At 31.9% G+C, this 13,752-nt stretch overlaps 4 long non-coding RNA genes across 4 annotated transcripts; 1 reads left to right on the forward strand and 3 right to left on the reverse strand.

Annotated features, from left to right (window-relative positions):
• Positions 1 to 5,471: 5,471 nt before the first annotated feature.
• LOC138133337 (uncharacterized) lies at positions 5,472 to 7,090 on the reverse strand. Its single transcript, XR_011160329.1, has 2 exons — positions 5,654 to 7,090; positions 5,472 to 5,600 (listed from the first exon to the last, which is right to left on the reverse strand). It is a non-coding gene; the product is annotated as an uncharacterized lncRNA (long non-coding RNA).
• Positions 7,091 to 7,690: 600 nt separating this feature from the next.
• On the reverse strand, positions 7,691 to 9,779 carry LOC138133338 (uncharacterized). Its single transcript, XR_011160330.1, has 2 exons — positions 8,501 to 9,779; positions 7,691 to 8,452 (listed from the first exon to the last, which is right to left on the reverse strand). It is a non-coding gene; the product is annotated as an uncharacterized lncRNA (long non-coding RNA).
• A 674-nt stretch (positions 9,780 to 10,453) lies between these two features.
• LOC138133591 (uncharacterized) lies at positions 10,454 to 11,563 on the reverse strand. The gene is made up of 2 exons (XR_011160426.1): positions 10,983 to 11,563; positions 10,454 to 10,584 (listed from the first exon to the last, which is right to left on the reverse strand). It is a non-coding gene; the product is annotated as an uncharacterized lncRNA (long non-coding RNA).
• An 835-nt stretch (positions 11,564 to 12,398) lies between these two features.
• On the forward strand, positions 12,399 to 12,998 carry LOC138133592 (uncharacterized). The gene is made up of 2 exons (XR_011160427.1): positions 12,399 to 12,463; positions 12,680 to 12,998. It is a non-coding gene; the product is annotated as an uncharacterized lncRNA (long non-coding RNA).
• Positions 12,999 to 13,752: the final 754 nt, after the last annotated feature.

Here is a 13,752-nt window from a genome sequence, read left to right on the forward strand (position 1 = left end):
GTCCTGAGAAACGGCGCCAGTTGCATTTTTGCAACATTATTAAATTCGCGATTGTGATTTACACATCAATTGTTGTCAGTTAAGCAAAAAATAAAATAATCCAGCCAATAAATCATCCGGAATGATATTGTATCGGGACGTTAGTTTACAAAATGAAAATAAATCATTAAAAAGAGAAGCTTCCAACCAGCCGTGGTTGTGCATCTATATTTTAATTTCCTGTATTGTGATCCCATTAAAATCGGCATAGAGGGTTCCAGTGACGTCAGTGTTCGATTGATTCCGTCCACCAGTCATTTCCGGTTGGCTTCGCGACATTGCACCGGCCGAAACCAATTCCAAACTTGTCTCATTTTCGCGTGAATGGTTGCTTGCCTATCTACCTTTCCTATTTATTCCTGGTCACTTCCGACAAAACTGCAATTACGACTGATGCGGAAGCGTCATGCACTGAATATCTCCGCACCACAAACCGAATCGGATTTTATTGTTTGCAAATACAAAAGCTCGTCGAATAAGATCAGATGCAGAAATTATACTCGACGGTACTCGACCGTTATCACTCTGTTTATATTCAAATAAAACTGACAACGGTGCGATAAGCACATCATTTAATTTTTAATGATGCTGACTTTGTGCCGCCGAAACGTAACTATGATGTTGCTACACAGAAGGACGGAACTGAGAGACCACTAAAAAATTATAACTTTATGAAAAATAAATGGAATCTGGTGCGGTAGTTCTCACAAGCTCAGTTCAGTAGTACTGTTATTCAGGATGGAACAGGTTTTAAACAATTTATTACAAGAACATAATACCGATGTAATCAACATCAAAGACAAAAATTAAACAAACAACCGAGATCTGCTTTTATACTGTCGAAAAATTGATGATGTGCTGCACTTATTGCAACCAGTAGACATCTAAGAGTACAAATATCTTAATTAATATAAATAAATTCCTGATTTCATGGAGAAACATTTATTTTTCCCACTAATTTCAATTTGGTATTTTGTATCATCTCTAGGGTTTCGTTCGTCAATAAAATGAACCCCACGAGAAACACCAATCAAAGAGGATTTTTCAATGAATTATGTGAGCAAATTTTTTTTAAAACTCACCAAATCCTCCAATGCACGACTCCGGACTGGAACTGGAACTAAATAAGATGCCGGAACTATACTCCGTACTTTGATAGATTGTACGTTTTTTGACAGAAGACAGACCCAGTGAGTAGTGTGGCGGGAATTAATCTGCAGGGATACAACGGTTTTATAGATAACGTGAAACAATTGAGATGGAGAGTTTAGTATTTTTCACTGCTTCATGTTTTGGAACTAGAATTTAAAAACGTACAATCTATCACCGTACCGAGTTTACACCCATGAATCAAGATGAGGAAGAGTTCAAGATATTGTTGTAGCTTCGTATATAAAATCGCGAAGACTGGTTTTCGACACCGATGAAAAACAATAAGACGTAGACGTTTTTCACTGATGAGTGGTGCCCAAAAAAATCGGTTTTGGTGCTGGCAAGTGACGCAACTATCGATTCAGACAAACAAAATTTTTTTCAATATATTCTCAAAAACAGCTTTCAGATAATTTTTTATTTTAACAGTCAACTTTTTAAACCCCGAAAGATTATATTTATTGGTTTGGGTATGTTGTGGTTATTGCATAGTAAATTAAAAGAAACCTGTAGTTGTTCTTTCTGAATGTCGACCATTGTTTGTCTTGTCATTTCCCTGTTTATATAAAATATAGCCCTTGGTCTAAAGCTGACAGGCGACACCTAAATTAAATGATAAATTAGTAAATTTTTCACTACAAACAAAAATATTATTTGTCCGAAAAAGAGTTTTGACAAATTGTGAACTAAAAACAACTTTAAAGAACCAGAAATGAAACCTGCACAATCATCGTGTTGAATAGAAAGATTCATAAAGTTGATTGTTTTATATTTTTATTAATTTTACTTAAAATATTTTAAATTGTTTTTATGAGACACCACTTTTATTGTAGCTGGATACAGAGTAATACATAATAGTAATTTATTCTTGTGAATCACAATAAATACGTAAACATTTTATCAGAGATGAGACGAATAGATACCATTTTTCTGGAATATTAACCACATCATAAATATTTGATAAATAAATCGGTAAGTGTGATAGGTACGGCTTGATGAAAAATACAGACTGATTAACATAACTTTCTGACCCTAACGAAAGTTAAATGCAGCCAGTAATACGTTATTCAATGATAACTTGATACTTTTATTTACTATAAAATCTGGATACCGCTGGCTTTATTGACAATAACTTGACAGTTCTTTTTTGTATAATTCTGAATGAAACGCACCTAAACTCGTATTATAATATACTATTTTCTACTTTGGGTCTATATGAAAGCTATTATGCCACGCATTTTGCGTGCTATAATACAGGGTTATTATAAATGATTGTAGTCCAAGTAGGCGTAAAACCTGAATGTAAAATTTATGGTTGCCGCTCCATATAAAAAACATCAAAATTATGTGAAAAAGTGAGTACACACAGGAGTTAAATTGGGTGCAAAACAACTCAATATTTTTGGATTCAATCGTTAATTTGAAAAATAATAAATAAAATTCTCATCTAATGACATTGACAGCGACAAAAATTGACAGTTCCTATGAAAGCAGCAAAAATTTTATAACATGGGCATGGCCTGCTTCGACTACAATCATTTTTCATTTATAATAACCCTGTAGAAATATGCGTATTGAAACAGAAGAGTGCAATTTAGTTTTTCAAATTTGGCATGACGAAAATGAAATGTCAAAATAAACGTCAAAACCAAACGAATTTTAATTTACTTTAAGTTGTTGTTTCTGTGGAATATACAATTGTTGCAAAGATTAAACGTGTCTGGGCCAGTTAAACTAATGCCTGGAAAATTGCTGTCCACAACATTTTGGTGAAAATTGCTTTAACCGCGAACTATTGTGTTTTTATTCGTGTCGTCGAATGGCGCCATTTGAATCTTCCAAACAATGACAAACAATTTCCCAAATTTGAAAAATTGTTAATTTTCGCTTAAAAATGGTTTAAAAGGTGCAAAGTAGAAAAAATAGTGAATGATATGAATTTATAAGGCATTTTGTAGCATTTACTCCCTTACACCTAAACCCGTGCGTGCTAGAAAATGCATCTTATAAGTTATAAGACTCGTAAATTTTTTATAATTGAGACTTTTGTGAGGGATGTCCAAACCATACAAAAGTTTCAAATTATTCGTGTTTCTGGATCAAGTTATGAATGAAAAAATATTGCTGGCTGTATTTAAATTTCGTTAGGGTCGGAAAGTTATGTGAATCAGTCTGTATACAAGTGATTTTATAAAAGGCAGTTGCTCTTTAATGCATTATCTGTGCTATGGCACCATTCCATATGAAATCAGCCAATGCATGAAACCCTAAAACATATTTGTAAACATTTAAACTGTTTTATGACAACTCATTTAGTTTTCAAAAGATTGAAATTGCTCAAAACCTGCCGACCACTATGATTTTAAAAAATATTTACTGAAAATCTATGCAAACTATAGACCTCAAACTTTTATGACATGGTTTTTAATCAATATAGAAAATTTACTAATGTTATTTTCTCAATTTTTTATCTGAATTTCAAGAGATCTTTACAGTATCATGAAAAAAACTTTTTTTTGAGGAACTAAGTGAATTCAAAGATTTAGTAGATTCAAATAGATTCAGTACTTAACTATTTCTTAATTTATTATACTTACGTTATAATTACACGTTATATAATTTTATTTCTGCGTATTGTTCTTCCACGCAAATATTTTAAATTAACCAATAGCTGTCAATAAGTAACCAGCGACGTTGTTCTAAAGAAAAAATATATTTCATTTTACACAGAGTTCTTCGCCATCGCCATTTAAAGCAAAATATGGAACTGAAGTATTATGTGTTGCATAACAATGAACAAGAAAATATTATTTTATTCTTCACAGTTCTATCACATTCAGAATGATCATTTCGTTTATTCGACGTAATGAGAATTTATATCATTTACGCAACTGCATAAGGAAAGCTTCCTTCTTTGTTATCACATTTAATTTCAAATAAGATACAATATTTTTCAAGCGAGATTGGTTTATTATTTATTTACATATTATCCGTGATTTAGAGACAAAATGCTACAAAAAAATCTGTTTTTCTACATATACAAGATAGTGTAAAACTACACTAATTTGGAAATCGAATTGCTCATTCTATTCTGCCATTACTATCACTACTTCGCTGTGTACTGTAAAGTTGCTCTTTTAATTTTTAATATGAACTGTATTCAGTGGTAACTACAACTGATGAATATGGCAATTGCTGTAAAATTTTGAAATTTATAAATAACAACCATGGAAATGCAGCTCATGTAAGCCCGAACGTTATCCTGATGAAATAGTAATCTTTTACTTTACATTTTACTTTGTAAATTACCTACTTTGGAATTTAATTTGGCATAATACCGTTCACTGTAGATCTTAAAAACATGTTTCAAACAATCCTTAATGATAGCAAAATTTACTTTCACTGTCATTTTTGAATGAGTTTCTACTACTTTTTTCTACACTACCTATAGAAAAATCTTGCTCCTATAAATTTCGCTTTGTTTGTTAACAACGTCAGGATCAACCACCCTCGTACAAATCAAAGTTTAAACCAAAAATGCCATTCCAAATTATAATTTTCAAATACCTATTAATTTTTCCAGAAGTACTCGTTTATACTGATATTTATAAATCGTTGTATCTTTATTAACTTTGTTCGTCAGTGTATTTTGCAAGAGTGAATTAAATTGTCTCATTCGTTATTCGTTTCATTTATTTGAAAACAACTTTTGACTGTTAAATCGTATCGTGGTCGCGTTTTCCATACGATATAAGCATGTTCGACGACTTGTAACCATAAAAAACCTGAACAGCCCCAAATAAATATTGTAATCTCGGCCGTAATCAAGTGTGTCGAGAGGAAGTACTTTATTATTCAAATAGGGTTGTACGTCTCTGTAAAAATGTCTGCGGGAAATTTGATAAGTGTAACGATGGAATATTTTGATTTACATATAAAAATTACAAACAATCCTGAAAAATCAAAATTTAAATTAGTACGGAGCCTGCTACATAATTTATAAACTTGAGCAAGGTCCCTAAAGAAATGTGTTTTTTTATCTTTAAAAAGAATGAAATACTAACATTTGGGCGACATTAAAATTTTCCCGCTATAAATATTACAAACCCGACTGTAATCCTGAATTATGATGGAAATGTACCTTACGTACGTCCTTTTTGTCGTTTGTTCTGTTATTTAGTACGGGGATAATAGTTTCTTTTCTCGTCTTCCCTCGGGATTTTACGCTCGCTCTTCACCGCAGGATTGCCACTCATTAAATAACACAAAAAAGACATCCGCTCATTACAAAGGCACAATTTTATTTCAATTTAACTCCACAATTATAATTAGCATTGCACAGAGTTCTCGACTAATTTGGTTTCTTGCAAAATACATATCCATAAAGCACACAAACAAGCCACTTTTTTCTACAACAAAACGCCATTATCAATATAATATGACCAAAAGATTAAAGTCTTACCTAATAGTCGTCATCGTCATAAAAATAATTCACTTCCCTGCAGATCCCAGGGTGGACCAGAACTTGTCCTAGAGGACATGGGGAATTTCTGGGGAAAAAGACTGGCATCGAATGCGCCATTAATAATAATCCGCAGACGAGCATTACATGAAAGATGATTTTCAAAATCATTATGGCGAACGAGGTGTGAACTCAATAAAATCGTAAAGGATATTAACGATTGTATAAAAGCTAATTATTTAAAAAACTTCTTATCACGTTGAAACAGGAACATAAAATCAATGTGGTTCGTGTTCCTGAATTAATGTAATAATTGAATTAAGTACAAATTATAGAGCGCTAATCTCATAAAACCGCTGTTTCCTACACGGAAATAATTATCACGTGGTCGAGAAAACTTTAATTGCATCACGATTTTTATTTTTAATTGCCGCAGAGAAGACTAATGAATGATAATTAAACAATGCTGATAATTAAGTGTTGTGTCGATGCATTCACAACAGGAAAATTTTGTACTTATTATTTTCCTATCAATATGCAATAATTCAAAGTTTCGAAACAGTGCACATTCTCAAATTTAATTACTAATTAAAAAATTTCCAAGTGCAAGAATTATTATTCCGTCATTTTTGCTTGTTCGAACAGATTTGGGTTCTTGTTAAACTTACACAATTTGCACACTGATAAAACCTAAATATTTACGTATACAATGTTAACAAAACGTCTATCAAGAAGACCTTGAATTTCTTGATAAAGTAATGGAAATTCGTCATTTCCAAATATATTTTAACATATTACGTGCAGTGGAATCGCCATAAAGTCAAAAAGCTATCGTATCTACATATTAAATAAAAAACGTGTTTCCATCTTTGCCAATAATATATTTCGTCATTCAAACCAAATAAAAATATTGTACTGCGTATTCCTTCAGTGTATCTCCAAGTAAGAATTAATAAATGGAAGTTTCTGGCAATTTTAAAAAATATCATTAAAAATTTAAGCCTCAGTAGAAATATTTCTTACTTTAATTAAAAAAAAAAATCAATACGAATTTTTGTTATTTAAATTTTAATGAACAATATGAGGAGTGTTTTTTGTCACATCCAAGCACCATTATGAAAGCTTATAAATCTCATTCTTTCATTATTTCTGCGCAAAAAAAACAGTCTAGGTGAAATTTCCATTCTGTTAAATTTGTTCCTTACTCGATGAAAAAATCTCAACGAAGGCAAATCTCTGAGGGTGTGAAGTTGTGTGAATCCTGCGGGTGAAGAACACTTCTCAATGGTTCCACTGGTGCTGCTTTCCTTACATGACATAAAACAAGTAACGTGTGTTTAAAAAAGTTTGTGGTCAAGTGACCAGGTGTTTGTTTTGTCAACTCAGAAAACAACTTACGTTTGGAAAAGAGAGAAAACCACGGCCTGCTTGAACACCAATATATTTGAACACTCGTTAAATTTTTTTGAATATTTCTTTTTATATTTTTACAGTCATTATTATTGTTGACCTTTTTGTTCATATATAATATATCAGGTGTTCATTTAAATGCATCCTTAAAGTTGGTGTTGAAGAGTCGATTGTGAACGCACCACTCTCACTCGTTAGTTTGCAGAGTAAAAACACAAACAACGCAAAAAGTAGGGTTAGATTTAAACAGCTGAAACGTGATCTGTAATCCGTGGTGCGTTCACAATCGATTCTTCAACGCCAACTTGTAAATTACGAATACAGATTTTAATTAATTTTTTTTATAACATTTCTACAGCGACGGTAAATTAAATCTATAAAAGTAAGATAAACACATAAATATGTTTAGTGTACTCAAACTATCTGCGTTGTTGACAAATATATAATATAATACCGCTTCCGCCTTTATCTCATATTATTTAATATAAATTATATTTAATAAAAACAAACTAAATCCTAAATCAAGGTTAGTGAGTGAGATCCCAACTACGTATTTATAAGATTTACAAAGTTGTGCCATAGTGTTATGTCAGTAACAACGAAAAGTGTAAATAAAATCGCAATATGTTCGTATTACTGAAGAGTTTTATTTGAAAAATACATAAGTAATACATAACACATATTCATTTAGACAAAAAAATTATTAAAACCAGAATTATATTAAGAAAAGGCGTAAAATGCTAAAATAAATAAACAAAAAATTTAATACAAATAAAATTTCTCAACAGTTGCAACATTCCTTGTGATGTGTTACAAAAATATTTTGTTGTTAAATGTGACATCAGAATTTCTCAAATAGCAGTGAACAGTTTAATATTTGGGAAATAATTCATTTGCGCTTTGGCTGTTAGGAACAAACAAATTTTACCAAATTGTCATGATGCTACTTATCTTGTATGCAGCGCAACTGAAGTAGCAATTCAACCGAACGATATAATGATTGTATTTTTCCATGACACAATTTTCACTTGCTTCAAAATGAGGATGCGCTTAAAAATATACATTCTGAGCCAGTTAAATGTACATTTTAACTAACGTGCTTTAAGCATTTTTGATATATTTAAATCAGAATAGTTAAACGAACAAATAACAATTTGAACAAACATGACTGATCGTTATAATTATTGTCGGACATGAGACTAATCTATAAACAACACTTTAACAATAAACAATCACATTAATGATACAATATTATGTAATTAAACTTACATAACTTCGTATAGAATAAATAAATTAATAAATAAAACGGAATACATGCTCAGTTATTTACACAGTTTACTTTTAACGAGTTTAATAAGCATTCCAATGCCATGATGCGATTTTTGGTATCTAGAACAGCAAGTTGGATGAAGAGCTCGTAATGAAAATAAAACTCACCATTTTCGAAAAATCTCTTTGCAAGTACCGTTGACGAACTCGAAGCCATACAGACACAAAGTGTCATTGGACGATTGGTTAATAGCTGAAATGGTCTTGATTAGCGTTGAATTGCTTTGTTGTTCCACTGGCATCCCGTATAACAAACAAATATTGAACAAAATGAATGCTGATAAAAAGATGAAAAATCGATCCATATTTACAGCTTCACTTTAGCATTCAAACAAAAGGAATAAGTTATAGTGGTATATACTCAATTAAATTGATAGTGAATTATCTTAAGGTCACCGGTTCAAAGCTACATCAATCTGTCCGAAGTCAGTTCGTCTGATATTTGAAAACCGTTCGGCACAACTTTTATAAGCAATTAGAACACGAAAGTGATTCGTCATGCAGCATCAAAAGTACCCATTTCATTGATAAAAATTATTAATACTAAGAAGCAGACTTATTGGAGGCGATGCCGTCATGTTATCACAGATTTGTTTTTATTTATCGCCAGATCGGGGCATCTTCTACGCCTTTCTTTTACGACACGTCCGCATCCTATCGGAGTTTACTCCATCGCAAAAGTGAACCTTGTAATTTTCCAACGATGTCTATGTACCCTTTATCGACAACTCTGTCATTACGGTTTTTACACAAAACGTTTAAATTTTTTTATCGGCTTTGGGAACGTTTCCACTGTCAACGGTGATTGGAAAAAATGATCCTGTGCAGATACCACTTGCATTCCAGACTGCACGAACAATAAATATGTTTGTAGTTTACGTCACCTACATCTGTACTGCTGAATCTGTAAATAAAATTTGCATCATGTCGATTTAATTTGATGGAGCTGTCGTTTATCTATGACCGTGTTTCGACATATTGATAGAATTCATGAAATTCAATATTCACTATCTAATGTGAAACTGTTATGGGTCGGTGAATTTTTAAAAAAGGGGGCAGTGACATCGTTCGTCATCACATCAAACCGGACAAATAATATTTTGCTTCTTTGTTGTTTGTTCTTTTGGAATTTGATGGTATTTTAACGAAAACAAATCTTTTCTCTTTGCGGAATTCCCATAAAACAGTACTTTTAGAAAATCACCACTTTTACAAAAATATTTTTCCATGCAAATAATATTGCACAATTTGCATAATCGTACACCAGATTCAACAAATACCACAGTTTCTTAATTTCCTGGACGGACCTATTTTATTTAAACGTTTCAAAACTGACATCACATTTTCTTAATCGTGAATAAAAATATTGAGCACAAATAAAATTCTCGTTGATATTTTTTTAGCGCCATTTAGTTTCGAATTTGTTTTTAAAACAAAATTTTCCTAAGCTCCCGATGCCGCTAAGCCATTAAACGACCGAAGCGCTGACAGATTCCAGTGCGTCCAAAACATTCCATAACGGCAAGGCGTTATGCCACTTATAATATCATGTTTGCTCACTCTTACACACAGCTTTTAAAACAAGGATGGGCAGTGTGAGCCGCCCGCAAGTATCTTCCCAACAAAAGAAAGCTGTTTGTGACATTTCAAAACTAGTCTACTCCCGAAGACCCACCTTTCTATCACATCCCTAGAGAAATACAAAAATCCCTCTCAAGAGAAATACAAAATAGTGGCCTTGCATGCCGTGGTTTAATAAATTCTCTCGCGTACAAGTGACATTGTGAAAAAACAGTAGAAAAAAACTACGTGAGCAACAATTATTTGACTTGGTAACAAAACTATGGTGACTTATTTTCGTCTCTGTTGGCTAAATTTGTCACATAACCGGAAGTGACGTGATTTGATAGATCGCCGAAAATTAAATTATGTATGATGCGAAGCAATGGTTTATAGAAACATGAGGATATTTTAAAAACAAGATAGAGCTCTTATCTAACAGATATCAGATGTAATGGTTAATATGTATATGCAAATTATTGATCAAATAAAAATGCAGAATTTATGCACAAAAAATATTTATTTATAACATAAGAATGTTTTACAATTTCTGATATTCATATTTCTTGTTATGTCGCTGATTTCAGTTTTACCAAATATTCGATATTCTGTTAATGAAAATTCTCACATCACTGAAAAAAGAAATAAATTAACAAAAACACATCAAATTTAGTAGTGGGTGTTCATTTAAATTTATTCTTAAAGTTGGCGTTGAAGAGTCGATTGTGAACACACCACTCGTCTCGTTAGTCTGCAGAGTAAAAACACAAACAACGCAAAAAGTGAGGTTAGATTTAAACAGCTGATTCGTGATCCGTGGTGCGTTCAACGCCTACTTTGAGGATAAATTTAAATGAACACCCGATATTTTTCAAGGACGACACATTACATACGGCTGGAATTGAAACTTTTAGACACTCTAACATATTCACTTTTTGAACACTCAACTAAAAGCGTCATAATTTTATTATTTAAACAAACAATTCAAAGTTTTTGGAAATTTCTTGTTTAAACTTATTTAGCTGCTCACCCAATCGTATGTTTTCACGCAATTTCCACTTATTCTAATGTAGCCTTCTTGGCATGGTGTTCGAATAAGATTGTAAGTAACTTTTGATTCAGGAGGCTGCGATGATTTTGTTGGTAGCCCAAAAGTCATGGTTGTTACGAGTAACATAAAAATGAATACCAAAATATTTTTGACCCGCATGGTGAATAATGACATAAGAGAAGTGGACATTCTTATTTATAAATACCTTTATCAGATAAGAACTAAGTCAAACAAATCGTTACAGATTCGGTACAGTCGCTGGAAAAGTATTAGATAAATAACATAAAGAGAATTGTTCCTCCCAATAAATGACGCAAAATATAATTTAACCTTTTTCATTTCGTTTAAGTAACTAGATCGATAGATGCTTTTATACAAATATACTAAGCAACTCGAACAGAATAATAAATCACAAATGAATTTCAAAGTGTATGAGACGTTTGAAGATAAATAGTCAAGGTATGATAAGGCAGTATTCTTATTTCATCGAGATATACTTCTTCTGATAAAAATATTACTTGAAGTGAAATCCTTTCCAGATATTGTATTTAAAGAACAAATATTACCTTGTAGTAGACAGGCCGACAGTCCCCCGGTATTATTTGTATAGTGTTGGCCTCACAATTTGCTCTTGGACTTATTACGTTGGCGCCAACCATTTTATCGTAATACTTGTAGGTAAAATACTCTTGAAAACTGATCCACTCACTAGAAACTTCACAAATAAATAATACTACAATTATTAAAAAATAGCTTAATAAATAAGACTTCATTGTGTTGTTGAGAAAATTTTTCTCTTTACAACGAGATAGTCAGTGAATTGTGTTTTGTTTTATCTTTTTTCAAACAATCGATAAGCTGGAGGGAAATGTTCAGTCTTTATTTCGCTTTTTCATACTGATGATGCTTCTAATTTTTTATCTAAATAGAATTATCTACCCCAAATTGCGAATCTCGTCAATTTCCAATAAGAAAAATAAATCAATAAACTTTGTTAATACCTTTCTAAGAATGATTTGATAGTTGTCAAATTTGCTCTACAAATTGTACGTTCCGTTTCTTTCTAAGAAGATTATATGATTATGTGATAAAAATTATAAAATCAATCATTGTTATAAAATAAATAAATGACTTTACTGAAATCAATTAAGTAAACGCGAAGCTCTTTGATTAATCCAGTTAATCAGTAGAAAGCCACGTATTTCAAAAATTCGGTGCTGATATAAAAAAGAAAAAGGAAGTCATTAATTTTGAATGATTTATTATTATAAAGGTAACTTTGTACCAATTGTGCTAAAATATGGCAATTTGCAAATAATCTCATTTTAATAATCTTTGGTGAATATATAACCACCACACAAAATCAGACAAATCAGACAATAATCTAGTTCTATTAATACATCAACATGAAATTCGCTCTTCTCTTGGTGTTGACTGTTGCCACAGTTCTTATTTATCATGTAAGTACTAGAGCGTCATTTTTATGCTGCATCATATGTGCATATGATGATCATGTAGAAAAATCGTGTCCGAGATAAGAAAAGTGTTTTTCTGCTGTGGAATTTTCATTCATTTGAAACTTTTACAAAAATGAATCGATTTGATTTTGCTATCTTATTATCTCAGCTGTAAGAACCAGTGTTTTAGATGTATTTTTCGAAAACATTCTGTTTCAGACTGCAGAAGGAAAACCACGTGGAAAATCGCACGATAAGGATTCTAAGGAAAAGCAGTCAAGTGACGATGCTGAAAAGCAGTCTCCGAACACTTTTGATTTCTCCAAGAAAAATGGCCATTCACACCACCACCACCTAGGTAGTGGTAGCAAGCGCACCCTTGAAAAGGATGAAGCCATACAAAACAATGATCTTCCAAAAAATGAGGCGAGAAACTAAATTAATCTGCTGGGATAATGGTATAATTCTGTGGGGAACTGTAATTAAAAAAGTTAAGAAAAATTACAATACATATTAAAATTATAGATTTAAAAAACTAGTTAATTTCTTCTGTCAGAATCAGAAAGTATTTACCTATTGGAAATTTAATATTGGATATAAAATCCACGCAGCTGTAGATCGATTTTCAAATTGATTTTTATTTGACTCTGAAGCGTGAGAGTTAATGCACTTTTGGTTCTAGTAAAAATATATCAAACTTTATTTTTTAAACACAACCTTTAGCATATTATAATATTGCCGTCTAATAGGCAATAGGGTATTATTATACAAGTTTTATAAGACGCTTGATTGTGACACAAGTGAGAACGAGTGCCACAGTACGTCTTATAAAACGAGTGTAATAGACTATTTTTTCTACATTGGTCGCATTAATTTGATAAAAACTAAAACTTTGGTGTGACACTACTTTTAGATTCACAAAGATATCATCTATGATACTAAAGTAGAAAAATTTATTTTATGTGCACGCACTAATATGTACACTTCAAAACCATCGCGTACACATTGAAAATCAAGCAACAAAGATTTTGTAAAATTTAAGCAGTGTGAACGGGTAATTGTCAGATTAGGTTATTAAAGATGACATTGACAGCAACTAGAAAAAATTATGATCGGTCTTCTACTCACGGTCCCTTCTTGTTCTCACCTCTTCTTTACTTGAAGAACAGTGCTTTTATTTAGCCCATTATGAGTAGCAACCCTTCTTATGGACCACTTCTCTTCTAATTTGGAAAGCATCAAAACTTTGTCTTGCTCTGTCAGTCGAGGCATTTTGACTTTTCAAAAGGTTA

This window comes from Tenebrio molitor, chromosome 6, assembly GCF_963966145.1.
Source record: "Tenebrio molitor chromosome 6, icTenMoli1.1, whole genome shotgun sequence".
Classification (NCBI taxonomy): Eukaryota; Metazoa; Arthropoda; class Insecta; order Coleoptera; family Tenebrionidae; genus Tenebrio; species Tenebrio molitor.